General features: G+C 32.6%; 14 non-coding genes across 14 annotated transcripts; all 14 read right to left on the reverse strand.

Moving 5' to 3' along the window:
• Window positions 1–370: 370 nt before the first annotated feature.
• Window positions 371–443, reverse strand: Trnak-cuu (transfer RNA lysine (anticodon CUU)). The gene has a single exon. It is a non-coding gene; the product is annotated as a tRNA-Lys (tRNA).
• Window positions 444–1,612: 1,169 nt separating this feature from the next.
• Trnak-cuu (transfer RNA lysine (anticodon CUU)) lies at window positions 1,613–1,685 on the reverse strand. Its single transcript has one exon. It is a non-coding gene; the product is annotated as a tRNA-Lys (tRNA).
• A 1,170-nt stretch (window positions 1,686–2,855) lies between these two features.
• Window positions 2,856–2,928, reverse strand: Trnak-cuu (transfer RNA lysine (anticodon CUU)). Its single transcript has one exon. It is a non-coding gene; the product is annotated as a tRNA-Lys (tRNA).
• Window positions 2,929–4,098: 1,170 nt separating this feature from the next.
• Trnak-cuu (transfer RNA lysine (anticodon CUU)) lies at window positions 4,099–4,171 on the reverse strand. Its single transcript has one exon. It is a non-coding gene; the product is annotated as a tRNA-Lys (tRNA).
• A 1,169-nt stretch (window positions 4,172–5,340) lies between these two features.
• Window positions 5,341–5,413, reverse strand: Trnak-cuu (transfer RNA lysine (anticodon CUU)). Its single transcript has one exon. It is a non-coding gene; the product is annotated as a tRNA-Lys (tRNA).
• A 1,170-nt stretch (window positions 5,414–6,583) lies between these two features.
• On the reverse strand, window positions 6,584–6,656 carry Trnak-cuu (transfer RNA lysine (anticodon CUU)). Its single transcript has one exon. It is a non-coding gene; the product is annotated as a tRNA-Lys (tRNA).
• A 1,170-nt stretch (window positions 6,657–7,826) lies between these two features.
• On the reverse strand, window positions 7,827–7,899 carry Trnak-cuu (transfer RNA lysine (anticodon CUU)). Its single transcript has one exon. It is a non-coding gene; the product is annotated as a tRNA-Lys (tRNA).
• Window positions 7,900–9,069: 1,170 nt separating this feature from the next.
• Window positions 9,070–9,142, reverse strand: Trnak-cuu (transfer RNA lysine (anticodon CUU)). Its single transcript has one exon. It is a non-coding gene; the product is annotated as a tRNA-Lys (tRNA).
• Window positions 9,143–10,312: 1,170 nt separating this feature from the next.
• Trnak-cuu (transfer RNA lysine (anticodon CUU)) lies at window positions 10,313–10,385 on the reverse strand. Its single transcript has one exon. It is a non-coding gene; the product is annotated as a tRNA-Lys (tRNA).
• A 1,170-nt stretch (window positions 10,386–11,555) lies between these two features.
• On the reverse strand, window positions 11,556–11,628 carry Trnak-cuu (transfer RNA lysine (anticodon CUU)). The gene has a single exon. It is a non-coding gene; the product is annotated as a tRNA-Lys (tRNA).
• A 1,169-nt stretch (window positions 11,629–12,797) lies between these two features.
• Window positions 12,798–12,870, reverse strand: Trnak-cuu (transfer RNA lysine (anticodon CUU)). Its single transcript has one exon. It is a non-coding gene; the product is annotated as a tRNA-Lys (tRNA).
• Window positions 12,871–14,040: 1,170 nt separating this feature from the next.
• Window positions 14,041–14,113, reverse strand: Trnak-cuu (transfer RNA lysine (anticodon CUU)). Its single transcript has one exon. It is a non-coding gene; the product is annotated as a tRNA-Lys (tRNA).
• Window positions 14,114–15,282: 1,169 nt separating this feature from the next.
• Window positions 15,283–15,355, reverse strand: Trnak-cuu (transfer RNA lysine (anticodon CUU)). The gene has a single exon. It is a non-coding gene; the product is annotated as a tRNA-Lys (tRNA).
• A 1,169-nt stretch (window positions 15,356–16,524) lies between these two features.
• Window positions 16,525–16,597, reverse strand: Trnak-cuu (transfer RNA lysine (anticodon CUU)). The gene has a single exon. It is a non-coding gene; the product is annotated as a tRNA-Lys (tRNA).
• Window positions 16,598–18,942: the final 2,345 nt, after the last annotated feature.

Here is an 18,942-nt window from a genome sequence, read left to right on the forward strand (position 1 = left end):
GAAAATCAAACAGAATCTAAGCTAATAACTGTAACCAATTGTATGAAAATGTAGTGTTCAACTGAACTATATATTTGTATTACTTGCGTTTTTTGTGTAATTTTTGATTTGGGAGCCATTATTTAGACTCCACACGTGACTTGCTAACGTAAGACATTATTTTCTCGTTGTAATCTTACATGTTTTTTTTTCTTTCTTTCTTTGTTTTTGTTTTGTTTTTTTTAATAAAAACACATTAGAATGATATTTTACTGAATTAGAATTCATTAATGAGATGAGTATTATTAATTCATTTTATTTATTGCGGACTATTATCCTCATCTTTCTTTGATGTTGTTTCAAGATATCATGAAAATGGCACAAAAGAATACGCCCAACGTGGGGCTCGAACCCACGACCCCGAGATTAAGAGTCTCGTGCTCTACCGACTGAGCTAGCCGGGCTGATGAAGTCACAATCTACTTAACTAACTTCAATACAATAAGTATTACGGCACTCGCCTAACTATTGTACGATGAAAACAAACCTAATATATTTTCTCAACTTTCAGTTCAGTTTTCTTACTCAGCAAGAATAGCTGACAAACTTATCAATCCAACCAGGGAACATTACCTTACTGCGAGAAAGTAGCTGTGTGTCCCGTTCAGTCACCTACTGGTCCCGCGTTTTTAAATAAAAATGCAAAAATCTAAAACAAAACATTTTAAAAATGGTCTCGTTTATTCACTATATCTTCTCCTTTTCTTCTATCCACTTCGCTTTTACTCTCCAGCTATGGTTATAACTACGATGGTGATATTCCCTATTGCTAAAGTTTATAATAAACTATTCAGACATTTTAAACATGACCAAAGTAAATAAGTAAATAAAACAAATTATAAAATATAAGACAAATATATAATAAATAAATATTACAATAAGCAAGATAAATTACTCTTCTACCTACCTGGATACTTTTTTGTGTGTATTAACTTATTTTAAGGTTTTATTTTAGTTTATTACTTAAGTTAGAACGAGAAATATCGGAAAATTTTTACGACGTACCCCAGCGTATTATAATCACCTCAAGCACAACCTCCCCATGTTAAAAACAGCTTTCGGAATAAACACCCCGAACATCGAAAGCTGTTTTTAACATGGGGTTGTTGGGGGTGTTTATGCTGCGCTGAGGCAGGTGGTAAAACATACGAAAAATCGTTCACATTAGACGCTTACGTGAAGTTTCGATAATGTCTTTAATATCGAAAATCAAACAGAATCTAAGCTAATAACTGTAACCAATTGTATGAAAATGTAGTGTTCAACTGAACTATATATTTGTATTACTTGCGTTTTTTGTGTAATTTTTGATTTGGGAGCCATTATTTAGACTCCACACGTGACTTGCTAACGTAAGACATTATTTTCTCGTTGTAATCTTACATGTTTTTTTTCTTTCTTTCTTTGTTTTTGTTTTGTTTTTTTTAATAAAAACACATTAGAATGATATTTTACTGAATTAGAATTCATTAATGAGATGAGTATTATTAATTCATTTTATTTATTGCGGACTATTATCCTCATCTTTCTTTGATGTTGTTTCAAGATATCATGAAAATGGCACAAAAGAATACGCCCAACGTGGGGCTCGAACCCACGACCCCGAGATTAAGAGTCTCGTGCTCTACCGACTGAGCTAGCCGGGCTGATGAAGTCGCAATCTTCTTAACTAGCTTCAATACAATAAGTATTACGGCACTCGCCTAACTATTGTACGATGAAAACAAACCTAATATATTTTCTCAACTTTCAGTTCAGTTTTCTCACTCAGCAAGAATAGCTGACAAACTTATCAATCCAACCAGGGAACATTACCTTACTGCGAGAAAGTAGCTGTGTGTCCCGTTCAGTCACCTACTGGTCCCGCGTTTTTAAATAAAAATGCAAAAATCTAAAACAAAACATTTTAAAAATGGTCTCGTTTATTCACTATATCTTCTCCTTTTCTTCTATCCACTTCGCTTTTACTCTCCAGCTATGGTTATAACTACGATGGTGATATTCCCTATTGCTAAAGTTTATAATAAACTATTCAGACATTTTAAACATGACCAAAGTAAATAAATAAATAAAACAAATTATAAAATACAAGACAAATATATAATAAATAAATATTACAATAAGCAAGATAAATTACTCTTCTACTTACCTGGATACTTTTTTGTGTGTATTAACTTATTTTAAGGTTTTATTTTAGTTTATTACTTAAGTTAGAACGAGAAATATCGGAAAATTTTTACGACGTACCCCAGCGTATTATAATCACCTCAAGCACAACCTCCCCATGTTAAAAACAGCTTTCGGAATAAACACCCCGAACCTCGAAAGCTGTTTTTAACATGGGGTTGTTGGGGGTGTTTATGCTGCGCTGAGGCAGGTGGTAAAACATACGAAAAATCGTTCACATTAGACGCTTACGTGAAGTTTCGATAATGTCTTTAATATCGAAAATCAAACAGAATCTAAGCTAATAAGTGTAACCAATTGTATGAAAATGTAGTGTTCAACTGAACTATATATTTGTATTACTTGCGTTTTTTGTGTAATTTTTGATTTGGGAGCCATTATTTAGACTCCACACGTGACTTGCTAACGTAAGACATTATTTTCTCGTTGTAATCTTACATGTTTTTTTTTCTTTCTTTCTTTGTTTTTGTTTTGTTTTTTTTAATAAAAACACATTAGAATGATATTTTACTGAATTAGAATTCATTAATGAGATGAGTATTATTAATTCATTTTATTTATTGCGGACTATTATCCTCATCTTTCTTTGATGTTGTTTCAAGATATCATGAAAATGGCACAAAAGAATACGCCCAACGTGGGGCTCGAACCCACGACCCCGAGATTAAGAGTCTCGTGCTCTACCGACTGAGCTAGCCGGGCTGATGAAGTCACAATCTACTTAACTAACTTCAATACAATAAGTATTACGGCACTCGCCTAACTATTGTACGATGAAAACAAACCTAATATATTTTCTCAACTTTCAGTTCAGTTTTCTCACTCAGCAAGAATAGCTGACAAACTTATCAATCCAACCAGGGAACATTACCTTACTGCGAGAAAGTAGCTGTGTGTCCCGTTCAGTCACCTACTGGTCCCGCGTTTTTAAATAAAAATGCAAAAATCTAAAACAAAACATTTTAAAAATGGTCTCGTTTATTCACTATATCTTCTCCTTTTCTTCTATCCACTTCGCTTTTACTCTCCAGCTATGGTTATAACTACGATGGTGATATTCCCTATTGCTAAAGTTTATAATAAACTATTCAGACATTTTAAACATGACCAAAGTAAATAAGTAAATAAAACAAATTATAAAATATAAGACAAATATATAATAAATAAATATTACAATAAGCAAGATAAATTACTCTTCTACCTACCTGGATACTTTTTTGTGTGTATTAACTTATTTTAAGGTTTTATTTTAGTTTATTACTTAAGTTAGAACGAGAAATATCGGAAAATTTTTACGACGTACCCCAGCGTATTATAATCACCTCAAGCACAACCTCCCCATGTTAAAAACAGCTTTCGGAATAAACACCCCGAACATCGAAAGCTGTTTTTAACATGGGGTTGTTGGGGGTGTTTATGCTGCGCTGAGGCAGGTGGTAAAACATACGAAAAATCGTTCACATTAGACGCTTACGTGAAGTTTCGATAATGTCTTTAATATCGAAAATCAAACAGAATCTAAGCTAATAACTGTAACCAATTGTATGAAAATGTAGTGTTCAACTGAACTATATATTTGTATTACTTGCGTTTTTTGTGTAATTTTTGATTTGGGAGCCATTATTTAGACTCCACACGTGACTTGCTAACGTAAGACATTATTTTCTCGTTGTAATCTTACATGTTTTTTTTTCTTTCTTTCTTTGTTTTTGTTTTGTTTTTTTTAATAAAAAGACATTAGAATGATATTTTACTGAATTAGAATTCATTAATGAGATGAGTATTATTAATTCATTTTATTTATTGCGGACTATTATCCTCATCTTTCTTTGATGTTGTTTCAAGATATCATGAAAATGGCACAAAAGAATACGCCCAACGTGGGGCTCGAACCCACGACCCCGAGATTAAGAGTCTCGTGCTCTACCGACTGAGCTAGCCGGGCTGATGAAGTCACAATCTACTTAACTAACTTCAATACAATAAGTATTACGGCACTCGCCTAACTATTGTACGATGAAAACAAACCTAATATATTTTCTCAACTTTCAGTTCAGTTTTCTCACTCAGCAAGAATAGCTGACAAACTTATCAATCCAACCAGGGAACATTACCTTACTGCGAGAAAGTAGCTGTGTGTCCCGTTCAGTCACCTACTGGTCCCGCGTTTTTAAATAAAAATGCAAAAATCTAAAATAAAAAAATTAAAAAATGGTCTCGTTTATTCACTATATCTTCTCCTTGTCTTCTATCCACTTCGCTTTTACTCTCCAGCTATGGTTATAACTACGATGGTGATATTCCCTATTGCTAAAGTTTATAATAAACTATTCAGACATTTTAAACATGACCAAAGTAAATAAATAAATAAAACAAATTATAAAATACAAGACAAATATATAATAAATAAATATTACAATAAGCAAGATAAATTACTCTTCTACCTACCTGGATACTTTTTTGTGTGTATTAACTTATTTTAAGGTTTTATTTTAGTTTATTACTTAAGTTAGAACGAGAAATATCGGAAAATTTTTACGACGTACCCCAGCGTATTATAATCACCTCAAGCACAACCTCCCCATGTTAAAAACAGCTTTCGGAATAAACAACCCAAACCTCGAAAGCTGTTTTTAACATGGGGTTGTTGGGGGTGTTTATGCTGCGCTGAGGCAGGTGGTAAAACATACGAAAAATCGTTCACATTAGACGCTTACGTGAAGTTTCGATAATGTCTTTAATATCGAAAATCAAACAGAATCTAAGCTAATAACTTTAACCAATTGTATGAAAATGTAGTGTTCAACTGAACTATATATTTGTATTACTTGCGTTTTTTGTGTAATTTTTGATTTGGGAGCCATTATTTAGACTCCACACGTGACTTGCTAACGTAAGACATTATTTTCTCGTTGTAATCTTACATGTTTTTTTTTCTTTCTTTCTTTGTTTTTGTTTTGTTTTTTTAATAAAAACACATTAGAATGATATTTTACTGAATTAGAATTCATTAATGAGATGAGTATTATTAATTCATTTTATTTATTGCGGACTATTATCCTCATCTTTCTTTGATGTTGTTTCAAGATATCATGAAAATGGCACAAAAGAATACGCCCAACGTGGGGCTCGAACCCACGACCCCGAGATTAAGAGTCTCGTGCTCTACCGACTGAGCTAGCCGGGCTGATGAAGTCACAATCTACTTAACTAACTTCAATACAATAAGTATTACGGCACTCGCCTAACTATTGTACGATGAAAACAAACCTAATATATTTTCTCAACTTTCAGTTCAGTTTTCTTACTCAGCAAGAATAGCTGACAAACTTATCAATCCAACCAGGGAACATTACCTTACTGCGAGAAAGTAGCTGTGTGTCCCGTTCAGTCACCTACTGGTCCCGCGTTTTTAAATAAAAATGCAAAAATCTAAAACAAAACATTTTAAAAATGGTCTCGTTTATTCACTATATCTTCTCCTTTTCTTCTATCCACTTCGCTTTTACTCTCCAGCTATGGTTATAACTACGATGGTGATATTCCCTATTGCTAAAGTTTATAATAAACTATTCAGACATTTTAAACATGACCAAAGTAAATAAGTAAATAAAACAAATTATAAAATATAAGACAAATATATAATAAATAAATATTACAATAAGCAAGATAAATTACTCTTCTACCTACCTGGATACTTTTTTGTGTGTATTAACTTATTTTAAGGTTTTATTTTAGTTTATTACTTAAGTTAGAACGAGAAATATCGGAAAATTTTTACGACGTACCCCAGCGTATTATAATCACCTCAAGCACAACCTCCCCATGTTAAAAACAGCTTTCGGAATAAACACCCCGAACATCGAAAGCTGTTTTTAACATGGGGTTGTTGGGGGTGTTTATGCTGCGCTGAGGCAGGTGGTAAAACATACGAAAAATCGTTCACATTAGACGCTTACGTGAAGTTTCGATAATGTCTTTAATATCGAAAATCAAACAGAATCTAAGCTAATAACTGTAACCAATTGTATGAAAATGTAGTGTTCAACTGAACTATATATTTGTATTACTTGCGTTTTTTGTGTAATTTTTGATTTGGGAGCCATTATTTAGACTCCACACGTGACTTGCTAACGTAAGACATTATTTTCTCGTTGTAATCTTACATGTTTTTTTTTCTTTCTTTCTTTGTTTTTGTTTTGTTTTTTTTAATAAAAACACATTAGAATGATATTTTACTGAATTAGAATTCATTAATGAGATGAGTATTATTAATTCATTTTATTTATTGCGGACTATTATCCTCATCTTTCTTTGATGTTGTTTCAAGATATCATGAAAATGACACAAAAGAATACGCCCAACGTGGGGCTCGAACCCACGACCCCGAGATTAAGAGTCTCGTGCTCTACCGACTGAGCTAGCCGGGCTGATGAAGTCACAATCTACTTAACTACCTTCAATACAATAAGTATTACGGCACTCGCCTAAATATTGTACGATGAAAACAAACCTAATATATTTTCTCAACTTTCAGTTCAGTTTTCTCACTCAGCAAGAATAGCTGACAAACTTATCAATCCAACCAGGGAACATTACCTTACTGCGAGAAAGTAGCTGTGTGTCCCGTTCAGTCACCTACTGGTCCCGCGTTTTTAAATAAAAATGCAAAAATCTAAAACAAAACATTTTAAAAATGGTCTCGTTTATTCACTATATCTTCTCCTTTTCTTCTATCCACTTCGCTTTTACTCTCCAGCTATGGTTATAACTACGATGGTGATATTCCCTATTGCTAAAGTTTATAATAAACTATTCAGACATTTTAAACATGACCAAAGTAAATAAATAAATAAAACAAATTATAAAATACAAGACAAATATATAATAAATAAATATTACAATAAGCAAGATACATTACTCTTCTACCTACCTGGATACTTTTTTGTGTGTATTAACTTATTTTAAGGTTTTATTTTAGTTTATTACTTAAGTTAGAACGAGAAATATCGGAAAATTTTTACGACGTACCCCAGCGTATTATAATCACCTCAAGCACAACCTCCCCATGTTAAAAACAGCTTTCGGAATAAACAACCCAAACCTCGAAAGCTGTTTTTAACATGGGGTTGTTGGGGGTGTTTATGCTGCGCTGAGGCAGGTGGTAAAACATACGAAAAATCGTTCACATTAGACGCTTACGTGAAGTTTCGATAATGTCTTTAATATCGAAAATCAAACAGAATCTAAGCTAATAACTGTAACCAATTGTATGAAAATGTAGTGTTCAACTGAACTATATATTTGTATTACTTGCGTTTTTTGTGTAATTTTTGATTTGGGAGCCATTATTTAGACTCCACACGTGACTTGCTAACGTAAGACATTATTTTCTCGTTGTAATCTTACATGTTTTTTTTTCTTTCTTTCTTTGTTTTTGTTTTGTTTTTTTTAATAAAAACACATTAGAATGATATTTTACTGAATTAGAATTCATTAATGAATTGAGTATTATTAATTCATTTTATTTATTGCGGACTATTATCCTCATCTTTCTTTGATGTTGTTTCAAGATATCATGAAAATGACACAAAAGAATACGCCCAACGTGGGGCTCGAACCCACGACCCTGAGATTAAGAGACTCGTGCTCTACCGACTGAGCTAGCCGGGCTGATGAAGTCACAATCTACTTAACTAGCTTGAATACAATAAGTATTACGGCACTCGCCTAACTATTGTACGATGAAAACAAACCTAATATATTTTCTCAACTTTCAGTTCAGTTTTCTCACTCAGCAAGAATAGCTGACAAACTTATCAATCCAACCAGGGAACATTACCTTACTGCGAGAAAGTAGCTGTGTGTCCCGTTCAGTCACCTACTGGTCCCGCGTTTTTAAATAAAAATGCAAAAATCTAAAACAAAACATTTTAAAAATGGTCTCGTTTATTCACTATATCTTCTCCTTTTCTTCTATCCACTTCGCTTTTACTCTCCAGCTATGGTTATAACTACGATGGTGATATTCCCTATTGCTAAAGTTTATAATAAACTATTCAGACATTTTAAACATGACCAAAGTAAATAAGTAAATAAAACAAATTATAAAATATAAGACAAATATATAATAAATAAATATTACAATAAGCAAGATAAATTACTCTTCTACCTACCTGGATACTTTTTTGTGTGTATTAACTTATTTTAAGGTTTTATTTTAGTTTATTACTTAAGTTAGAACGAGAAATATCGGAAAATTTTTACGACGTACCCCAGCGTATTATAATCACCTCAAGCACAACCTCCCCATGTTAAAAACAGCTTTCGGAATAAACACCCCGAACATCGAAAGCTGTTTTTAACATGGGGTTGTTGGGGGTGTTTATGCTGCGCTGAGGCAGGTGGTAAAACATACGAAAAATCGTTCACATTAGACGCTTACGTGAAGTTTCGATAATGTCTTTAATATCGAAAATCAAACAGAATCTAAGCTAATAACTGTAACCAATTGTATGAAAATGTAGTGTTCAACTGAACTATATATTTGTATTACTTGCGTTTTTTGTGTAATTTTTGATTTGGGAGCCATTATTTAGACTCCACACGTGACTTGCTAACGTAAGACATTATTTTCTCGTTGTAATCTTACATGTTTTTTTTTCTTTCTTTCTTTGTTTTTGTTTTGTTTTTTTTAATAAAAACACATTAGAATGATATTTTACTGAATTAGAATTCATTAATGAGATGAGTATTATTAATTCATTTTATTTATTGCGGACTATTATCCTCATCTTTCTTTGATGTTGTTTCAAGATATCATGAAAATGGCACAAAAGAATACGCCCAACGTGGGGCTCGAACCCACGACCCCGAGATTAAGAGTCTCGTGCTCTACCGACTGAGCTAGCCGGGCTGATGAAGTCACAATCTACTTAACTAACTTCAATACAATAAGTATTACGGCACTCGCCTAACTATTGTACGATGAAAACAAACCTAATATATTTTCTCAACTTTCAGTTCAGTTTTCTCACTCAGCAAGAATAGCTGACAAACTTATCAATCCAACCAGGGAACATTACCTTACTGCGAGAAAGTAGCTGTGTGTCCCGTTCAGTCACCTACTGGTCCCGCGTTTTTAAATAAAAATGCAAAAATCTAAAATAAAAAAATTAAAAAATGGTCTCGTTTATTCACTATATCTTCTCCTTGTCTTCTATCCACTTCGCTTTTACTCTCCAGCTATGGTTATAACTACGATGGTGATATTCCCTATTGCTAAAGTTTATAATAAACTATTCAGACATTTTAAACATGACCAAAGTAAATAAATAAATAAAACAAATTATAAAATACAAGACAAATATATAATAAATAAATATTACAATAAGCAAGATAAATTACTCTTCTACCTACCTGGATACTTTTTTGTGTGTATTAACTTATTTTAAGGTTTTATTTTAGTTTATTACTTAAGTTAGAACGAGAAATATCGGAAAATTTTTACGACGTACCCCAGCGTATTATAATCACCTCAAGCACAACCTCCCCATGTTAAAAACAGCTTTCGGAATAAACAACCCAAACCTCGAAAGCTGTTTTTAACATGGGGTTGTTGGGGGTGTTTATGCTGCGCTGAGGCAGGTGGTAAAACATACGAAAAATCGTTCACATTAGACGCTTACGTGAAGTTTCGATAATGTCTTTAATATCGAAAATCAAACAGAATCTAAGCTAATAACTGTAACCAATTGTATGAAAATGTAGTGTTCAACTGAACTATATATTTGTATTACTTGCGTTTTTTGTGTAATTTTTTATTTGGGAGCCATTATTTAGACTCCACACGTGACTTGCTAACGTAAGACATTATTTTCTCGTTGTAATCTTACATGTTTTTTTTTCTTTCTTTCTTTGTTTTTGTTTTGTTTTTTTTAATAAAAACACATTAGAATGATATTTTACTGAATTAGAATTCATTAATGAATTGAGTATTATTAATTCATTTTATTTATTGCGGACTATTATCCTCATCTTTCTTTGATGTTGTTTCAAGATATCATGAAAATGACACAAAAGAATACGCCCAACGTGGGGCTCGAACCCACGACCCTGAGATTAAGAGACTCGTGCTCTACCGACTGAGCTAGCCGGGCTGATGAAGTCACAATCTACTTAACTAGCTTGAATACAATAAGTATTACGGCACTCGCCTAACTATTGTACGATGAAAACAAACCTAATATATTTTCTCAACTTTCAGTTCAGTTTTCTCACTCAGCAAGAATAGCTGACAAACTTATCAATCCAACCAGGGAACATTACCTTACTGCGAGAAAGTAGCTGTGTGTCCCGTTCAGTCACCTACTGGTCCCGCGTTTTTAAATAAAAATGCAAAAATCTAAAACAAAACATTTTAAAAATGGTCTCGTTTATTCACTATATCTTCTCCTTTTCTTCTATCCACTTCGCTTTTACTCTCCAGCTATGGTTATAACTACGATGGTGATATTCCCTATTGCTAAAGTTTATAATAAACTATTCAGACATTTTAAACATGACCAAAGTAAATAAGTAAATAAAACAAATTATAAAATATAAGACAAATATATAATAAATAAATATTACAATAAGCAAGATAAATTACTCTTCTACCTACCTGGATACTTTTTTGTGTGTATTAACTTATTTTAAGGTTTTATTTTAGTTTATTACTTAAGTTAGAACGAGAAATATCGGAAAATTTTTACGACGTACCCCAGCGTATTATAATCACCTCAAGCACAACCTCCCCATGTTAAAAACAGCTTTCGGAATAAACACCCCGAACATCGAAAGCTGTTTTTAACATGGGGTTGTTGGGGGTGTTTATGCTGCGCTGAGGCAGGTGGTAAAACATACGAAAAATCGTTCACATTAGACGCTTACGTGAAGTTTCGATAATGTCTTTAATATCGAAAATCAAACAGAATCTAAGCTAATAACTGTAACCAATTGTATGAAAATGTAGTGTTCAACTGAACTATATATTTGTATTACTTGCGTTTTTTGTGTAATTTTTGATTTGGGAGCCATTATTTAGACTCCACACGTGACTTGCTAACGTAAGACATTATTTTCTCGTTGTAATCTTACATGTTTTTTTTTCTTTCTTTCTTTGTTTTTGTTTTGTTTTTTTTAATAAAAACACATTAGAATGATATTTTACTGAATTAGAATTCATTAATGAGATGAGTATTATTAATTCATTTTATTTATTGCGGACTATTATCCTCATCTTTCTTTGATGTTGTTTCAAGATATCATGAAAATGGCACAAAAGAATACGCCCAACGTGGGGCTCGAACCCACGACCCCGAGATTAAGAGTCTCGTGCTCTACCGACTGAGCTAGCCGGGCTGATGAAGTCACAATCTACTTAACTAACTTCAATACAATAAGTATTACGGCACTCGCCTAACTATTGTACGATGAAAACAAACCTAATATATTTTCTCAACTTTCAGTTCAGTTTTCTCACTCAGCAAGAATAGCTGACAAACTTATCAATCCAACCAGGGAACATTACCTTACTGCGAGAAAGTAGCTGTGTGTCCCGTTCAGTCACCTACTGGTCCCGCGTTTTTAAATAAAAATGCAAAAATCTAAAATAAAAAAATTAAAAAATGGTCTCGTTTATTCACTATATCTTCTCCTTGTCTTCTATCCACTTCGCTTTTACTCTCCAGCTATGGTTATAACTACGATGGTGATATTCCCTATTGCTAAAGTTTATAATAAACTATTCAGACATTTTAAACATGACCAAAGTAAATAAATAAATAAAACAAATTATAAAATACAAGACAAATATATAATAAATAAATATTACAATAAGCAAGATAAATTACTCTTCTACCTACCTGGATACTTTTTTGTGTGTATTAACTTATTTTAAGGTTTTATTTTAGTTTATTACTTAAGTTAGAACGAGAAATATCGGAAAATTTTTACGACGTACCCCAGCGTATTATAATCACCTCAAGCACAACCTCCCCATGTTAAAAACAGCTTTCGGAATAAACAACCCAAACCTCGAAAGCTGTTTTTAACATGGGGTTGTTGGGGGTGTTTATGCTGCGCTGAGGCAGGTGGTAAAACATACGAAAAATCGTTCACATTAGACGCTTACGTGAAGTTTCGATAATGTCTTTAATATCGAAAATCAAACAGAATCTAAGCTAATAACTTTAACCAATTGTATGAAAATGTAGTGTTCAACTGAACTATATATTTGTATTACTTGCGTTTTTTGTGTAATTTTTGATTTGGGAGCCATTATTTAGACTCCACACGTGACTTGCTAACGTAAGACATTATTTTCTCGTTGTAATCTTACATGTTTTTTTTTCTTTCTTTCTTTGTTTTTGTTTTGTTTTTTTAATAAAAACACATTAGAATGATATTTTACTGAATTAGAATTCATTAATGAGATGAGTATTATTAATTCATTTTATTTATTGCGGACTATTATCCTCATCTTTCTTTGATGTTGTTTCAAGATATCATGAAAATGGCACAAAAGAATACGCCCAACGTGGGGCTCGAACCCACGACCCCGAGATTAAGAGTCTCGTGCTCTACCGACTGAGCTAGCCGGGCTGATGAAGTCACAATCTACTTAACTAACTTCAATACAATAAGTATTACGGCACTCGCCTAACTATTGTACGATGAAAACAAACCTAATATATTTTCTCAACTTTCAGTTCAGTTTTCTTACTCAGCAAGAATAGCTGACAAACTTATCAATCCAACCAGGGAACATTACCTTACTGCGAGAAAGTAGCTGTGTGTCCCGTTCAGTCACCTACTGGTCCCGCGTTTTTAAATAAAAATGCAAAAATCTAAAACAAAACATTTTAAAAATGGTCTCGTTTATTCACTATATCTTCTCCTTTTCTTCTATCCACTTCGCTTTTACTCTCCAGCTATGGTTATAACTACGATGGTGATATTCCCTATTGCTAAAGTTTATAATAAACTATTCAGACATTTTAAACATGACCAAAGTAAATAAGTAAATAAAACAAATTATAAAATATAAGACAAATATATAATAAATAAATATTACAATAAGCAAGATAAATTACTCTTCTACCTACCTGGATACTTTTTTGTGTGTATTAACTTATTTTAAGGTTTTATTTTAGTTTATTACTTAAGTTAGAACGAGAAATATCGGAAAATTTTTACGACGTACCCCAGCGTATTATAATCACCTCAAGCACAACCTCCCCATGTTAAAAACAGCTTTCGGAATAAACACCCCGAACATCGAAAGCTGTTTTTAACATGGGGTTGTTGGGGGTGTTTATGCTGCGCTGAGGCAGGTGGTAAAACATACGAAAAATCGTTCACATTAGACGCTTACGTGAAGTTTCGATAATGTCTTTAATATCGAAAATCAAACAGAATCTAAGCTAATAACTGTAACCAATTGTATGAAAATGTAGTGTTCAACTGAACTATATATTTGTATTACTTGCGTTTTTTGTGTAATTTTTGATTTGGGAGCCATTATTTAGACTCCACACGTGACTTGCTAACGTAAGACATTATTTTCTCGTTGTAATCTTACATGTTTTTTTTTCTTTCTTTCTTTGTTTTTGTTTTGTTTTTTTTAATAAAAACACATTAGAATGATATTTTACTGAATTAGAATTCATTAATGAGATGAGTATTATTAATTCATTTTATTTATTGCGGACTATTATCCTCATCTTTCTTTGATGTTGTTTCAAGATATCATGAAAATGGCACAAAAGAATACGCCCAACGTGGGGCTCGAACCCACGACCCCGAGATTAAGAGTCTCGTGCTCTACCGACTGAGCTAGCCGGGCTGATGAAGTCGCAATCTTCTTAACTAGCTTCAATACAATAAGTATTACGGCACTCGCCTAACTATTGTACGATGAAAACAAACCTAATATATTTTCTCAACTTTCAGTTCAGTTTTCTCACTCAGCAAGAATAGCTGACAAACTTATCAATCCAACCAGGGAACATTACCTTACTGCGAGAAAGTAGCTGTGTGTCCCGTTCAGTCACCTACTGGTCCCGCGTTTTTAAATAAAAATGCAAAAATCTAAAACAAAACATTTTAAAAATGGTCTCGTTTATTCACTATATCTTCTCCTTTTCTTCTATCCACTTCGCTTTTACTCTCCAGCTATGGTTATAACTACGATGGTGATATTCCCTATTGCTAAAGTTTATAATAAACTATTCAGACATTTTAAACATGACCAAAGTAAATAAATAAATAAAACAAATTATAAAATACAAGACAAATATATAATAAATAAATATTACAATAAGCAAGATAAATTACTCTTCTACTTACCTGGATACTTTTTTGTGTGTATTAACTTATTTTAAGGTTTTATTTTAGTTTATTACTTAAGTTAGAACGAGAAATATCGGAAAATTTTTACGACGTACCCCAGCGTATTATAATCACCTCAAGCACAACCTCCCCATGTTAAAAACAGCTTTCGGAATAAACACCCCGAACCTCGAAAGCTGTTTTTAACATGGGGTTGTTGGGGGTGTTTATGCTGCGCTGAGGCAGGTGGTAAAACATACGAAAAATCGTTCACATTAGACGCTTACGTGAAGTTTCGATAATGTCTTTAATATCGAAAATCAAACAGAATCTAAGCTAATAACTGTAACCAATTGTATGAAAATGTAGTGTTCAACTGAACTATATATTTGTATTACTTGCGTTTTTTGTGTAATTTTTGATTTGGGAGCCATTATTTAGACTCCACACGTGACTTGCTAACGAAAGACATTATTTTCTCGTTGTAATCTTACATGTTTTTTTTTCTTTCTTTCTTTGTGTTTGTTTTGTTTTTTTAATAAAAACACATTAGAATGATATTTTACTGAATTAGAATTCATTAATGAGATGAGTATTATTAATTCATTTTATTTATTGCGGACTATTATCCTCATCTTTCTTTGATGTTGTTTCAAGATATCATGAAAATGGCACAAAAGAATACGCCCAACGTGGGGCTCGAACCCACGACCCCGAGATTAAGAGTCTCGTGCTCTACCGACTGAGCTAGCCGGGCTGATGAAGTCACAATCTACTTAACTAACTTCAATACAATAAGTATTACGGCACTCGCCTAACTATTGTACGATGAAAACAAACCTAATATATTTTCTCAACTTTCAGTTCAGTTTTCTCACTCAGCAAGAATAGCTGACAAACTTATCAATCCAACCAGGGAACATTACCTTACTGCGAGAAAGTAGCTGTGTGTCCCGTTCAGTCACCTACTGGTCCCGCGTTTTTAAATAAAAATGCAAAAATCTAAAACAAAACATTTTAAAAATGGTCTCGTTTATTCACTATATCTTCTCCTTTTCTTCTATCCACTTCGCTTTTACTCTCCAGCTATGGTTATAACTACGATGGTGATATTCCCTATTGCTAAAGTTTATAATAAACTATTCAGACATTTTAAACATGACCAAAGTAAATAAATAAATAAAACAAATTATAAAATGCAAGACAAATATATAATAAATAAATATTACAATAAGCAAGATAAATTACTCTTCTACCTACCTGGATACTTTTTTGTGTGTATTAACTTATTTTAAGGTTTTATTTTAGTTTATTACTTAAGTTAGAACGAGAAATATCGGAAAATTTTTACGACGTACCCCAGCGTATTATAATCACCTCAAGCACAACCTCCCCATGTTAAAAACAGCTTTCGGAATAAACAACCCAAACCTCGAAAGCTGTTTTTAACATGGGGTTGTTGGGGGTGTTTATGCTGCGCTGAGGCAGGTGGTAAAACATACGAAAAATCGTTCACATTAGACGCTTACGTGAAGTTTCGATAATGTCTTTAATATCGAAAATCAAACAGAATCTAAGCTAATAACTTTAACCAATTGTATGAAAATGTAGTGTTCAACTGAACTATATATTTGTATTACTTGCGTTTTTTGTGTAATTTTTGATTTGGGAGCCATTATTTAGACTCCACACGTGACTTGCTAACGTAAGACATTATTTTCTCGTTGTAATCTTACATGTTTTTTTTTCTTTCTTTCTTTGTTTTTGTTTTGTTTTTTTAATAAAAACACATTAGAATGATATTTTACTGAATTAGAATTCATTAATGAGATGAGTATTATTAATTCATTTTATTTATTGCGGACTATTATCCTCATCTTTCTTTGATGTTGTTTCAAGATATCATGAAAATGGCACAAAAGAATACGCCCAACGTGGGGCTCGAACCCACGACCCCGAGATTAAGAGTCTCGTGCTCTACCGACTGAGCTAGCCGGGCTGATGAAGTCACAATCTACTTAACTAACTTCAATACAATAAGTATTACGGCACTCGCCTAACTATTGTACGATGAAAACAAACCTAATATATTTTCTCAACTTTCAGTTCAGTTTTCTTACTCAGCAAGAATAGCTGACAAACTTATCAATCCAACCAGGGAACATTACCTTACTGCGAGAAAGTAGCTGTGTGTCCCGTTCAGTCACCTACTGGTCCCGCGTTTTTAAATAAAAATGCAAAAATCTAAAACAAAACATTTTAAAAATGGTCTCGTTTATTCACTATATCTTCTCCTTTTCTTCTATCCACTTCGCTTTTACTCTCCAGCTATGGTTATAACTACGATGGTGATATTCCCTATTGCTAAAGTTTATAATAAACTATTCAGACATTTTAAACATGACCAAAGTAAATAAGTAAATAAAACAAATTATAAAATATAAGACAAATATATAATAAATAAATATTACAATAAGCAAGATAAATTACTCTTCTACCTACCTGGATACTTTTTTGTGTGTATTAACTTATTTTAAGGTTTTATTTTAGTTTATTACTTAAGTTAGAACGAGAAATATCGGAAAATTTTTACGACGTACCCCAGCGTATTATAATCACCTCAAGCACAACCTCCCCATGTTAAAAACAGCTTTCGGAATAAACACCCCGAACATCGAAAGCTGTTTTTAACATGGGGTTGTTGGGGGTGTTTATGCTGCGCTGAGGCAGGTGGTAAAACATACGAAAAATCGTTCACATTAGACGCTTACGTGAAGTTTCGATAATGTCTTTAATATCGAAAATCAAACAGAATCTAAGCTAATAACTGTAACCAATTGTATGAAAATGTAGTGTTCAACTGAACTATATATTTGTATTACTTGCGTTTTTTGTGTAATTTTTGATTTGGGAGCCATTATTTAGACTCCACACGTGACTTGCTAACGTAAGACATTATTTTCTCGTTGTAATCTTACATGTTTTTTTTTCTTTCTTTCTTTGTTTTTGTTTTGTTTTTTTTAATAAAAACACATTAGAATGATATTTTACTGAATTAGAATTCATTAATGAGATGAGTATTATTAATTCATTTTATTTATTGCGGACTATTATCCTCATCTTTCTTTGATGTTGTTTCAAGATATCATGAAAATGACACAAAAGAATACGCCCAACGTGGGGCTCGAACCCACGACCCCGAGATTTAGAGTCTCGTGCTCTACCGACTGAGCTAGCCGGGCTGATGAAGTCACAATCTACTTAACTACCTTCAATACAATAAGTATTACGGCACTCGCCTAACTATTGTACGATGAAAACAAACCTAATATATTTTCTCAACTTTCAGTTCAGTTTTCTCACTCAGCAAGAATAGCTGACAAACTTATCAATCCAACCAGGGAACATTACCTTACTGCGAGAAAGTAGCTGTGTGTCCCGTTCAGTCACCTACTGGTCCCGCGTTTTTAAATAAAAATGCAAAAATCTAAAACAAAACATTTTAAAAATGGTCTCGTTTATTCACTATATCTTCTCCTTTTCTTCTATCCACTTCGCTTTTACTCTCCAGCTATGGTTATAACTACGATGGTGATATTCCCTATTGCTAAAGTTTATAATAAACTATTCAGACATTTTAAACATGACCAAAGTAAATAAATAAATAAAACAAATTATAAAATACAAGACAAATATATAATAAATAAATATTACAATAAGCAAGATACATTACTCTTCTACCTACCTGGATACTTTTTTGTGTGTATTAACTTATTTTAAGGTTTTATTTTAGTTTATTACTTAAGTTAGAACGAGAAATATCGGAAAATTTTTACGACGTACCCCAGCGTATTATAATCACCTCAAGCACAACCTCCCCATGTTAAAAACAGCTTTCGGAATAAACAACCCAAACCTCGAAAGCTGTTTTTAACATGGGGTTGTTGGGGGTGTTTATGCTGCGCTGAGGCAGGTGTAAAACATACGAAAAATCGTTCACATTAGACGCTTACGTGAAGTTTCGATAATGTCTTTAATATCGAAAATCAAACAGAATCTAAGCTAATAACTGTAACCAATTGTATGAAAATGTAGTGTTCAACTGAACTATATATTTGTATTACTTGCGTTTTTTGTGTAATTTTTGATTTGGGAGCCATTATTTAGACTCCACACGTGACTTGCTAACGTAAGACATTATTTTCTCGTTGTAATCTTACATGTTTTTTTTTCTTTCTTTCTTTGTTTTTGTTTTGTTTTTTTTAATAAAAACACATTAGAATGATATTTTACTGAATTAGAATTCATTAATGAATTGAGTATTATTAATTCATTTTATTTATT

The sequence above is a fragment of the Euprymna scolopes genome, chromosome 18 (assembly GCF_053919585.1).
Source record: "Euprymna scolopes isolate OS-2025 chromosome 18, ASM5391958v1, whole genome shotgun sequence".
Lineage (NCBI taxonomy): Eukaryota > Metazoa > Mollusca > Cephalopoda > Sepiida > Sepiolidae > Euprymna > Euprymna scolopes.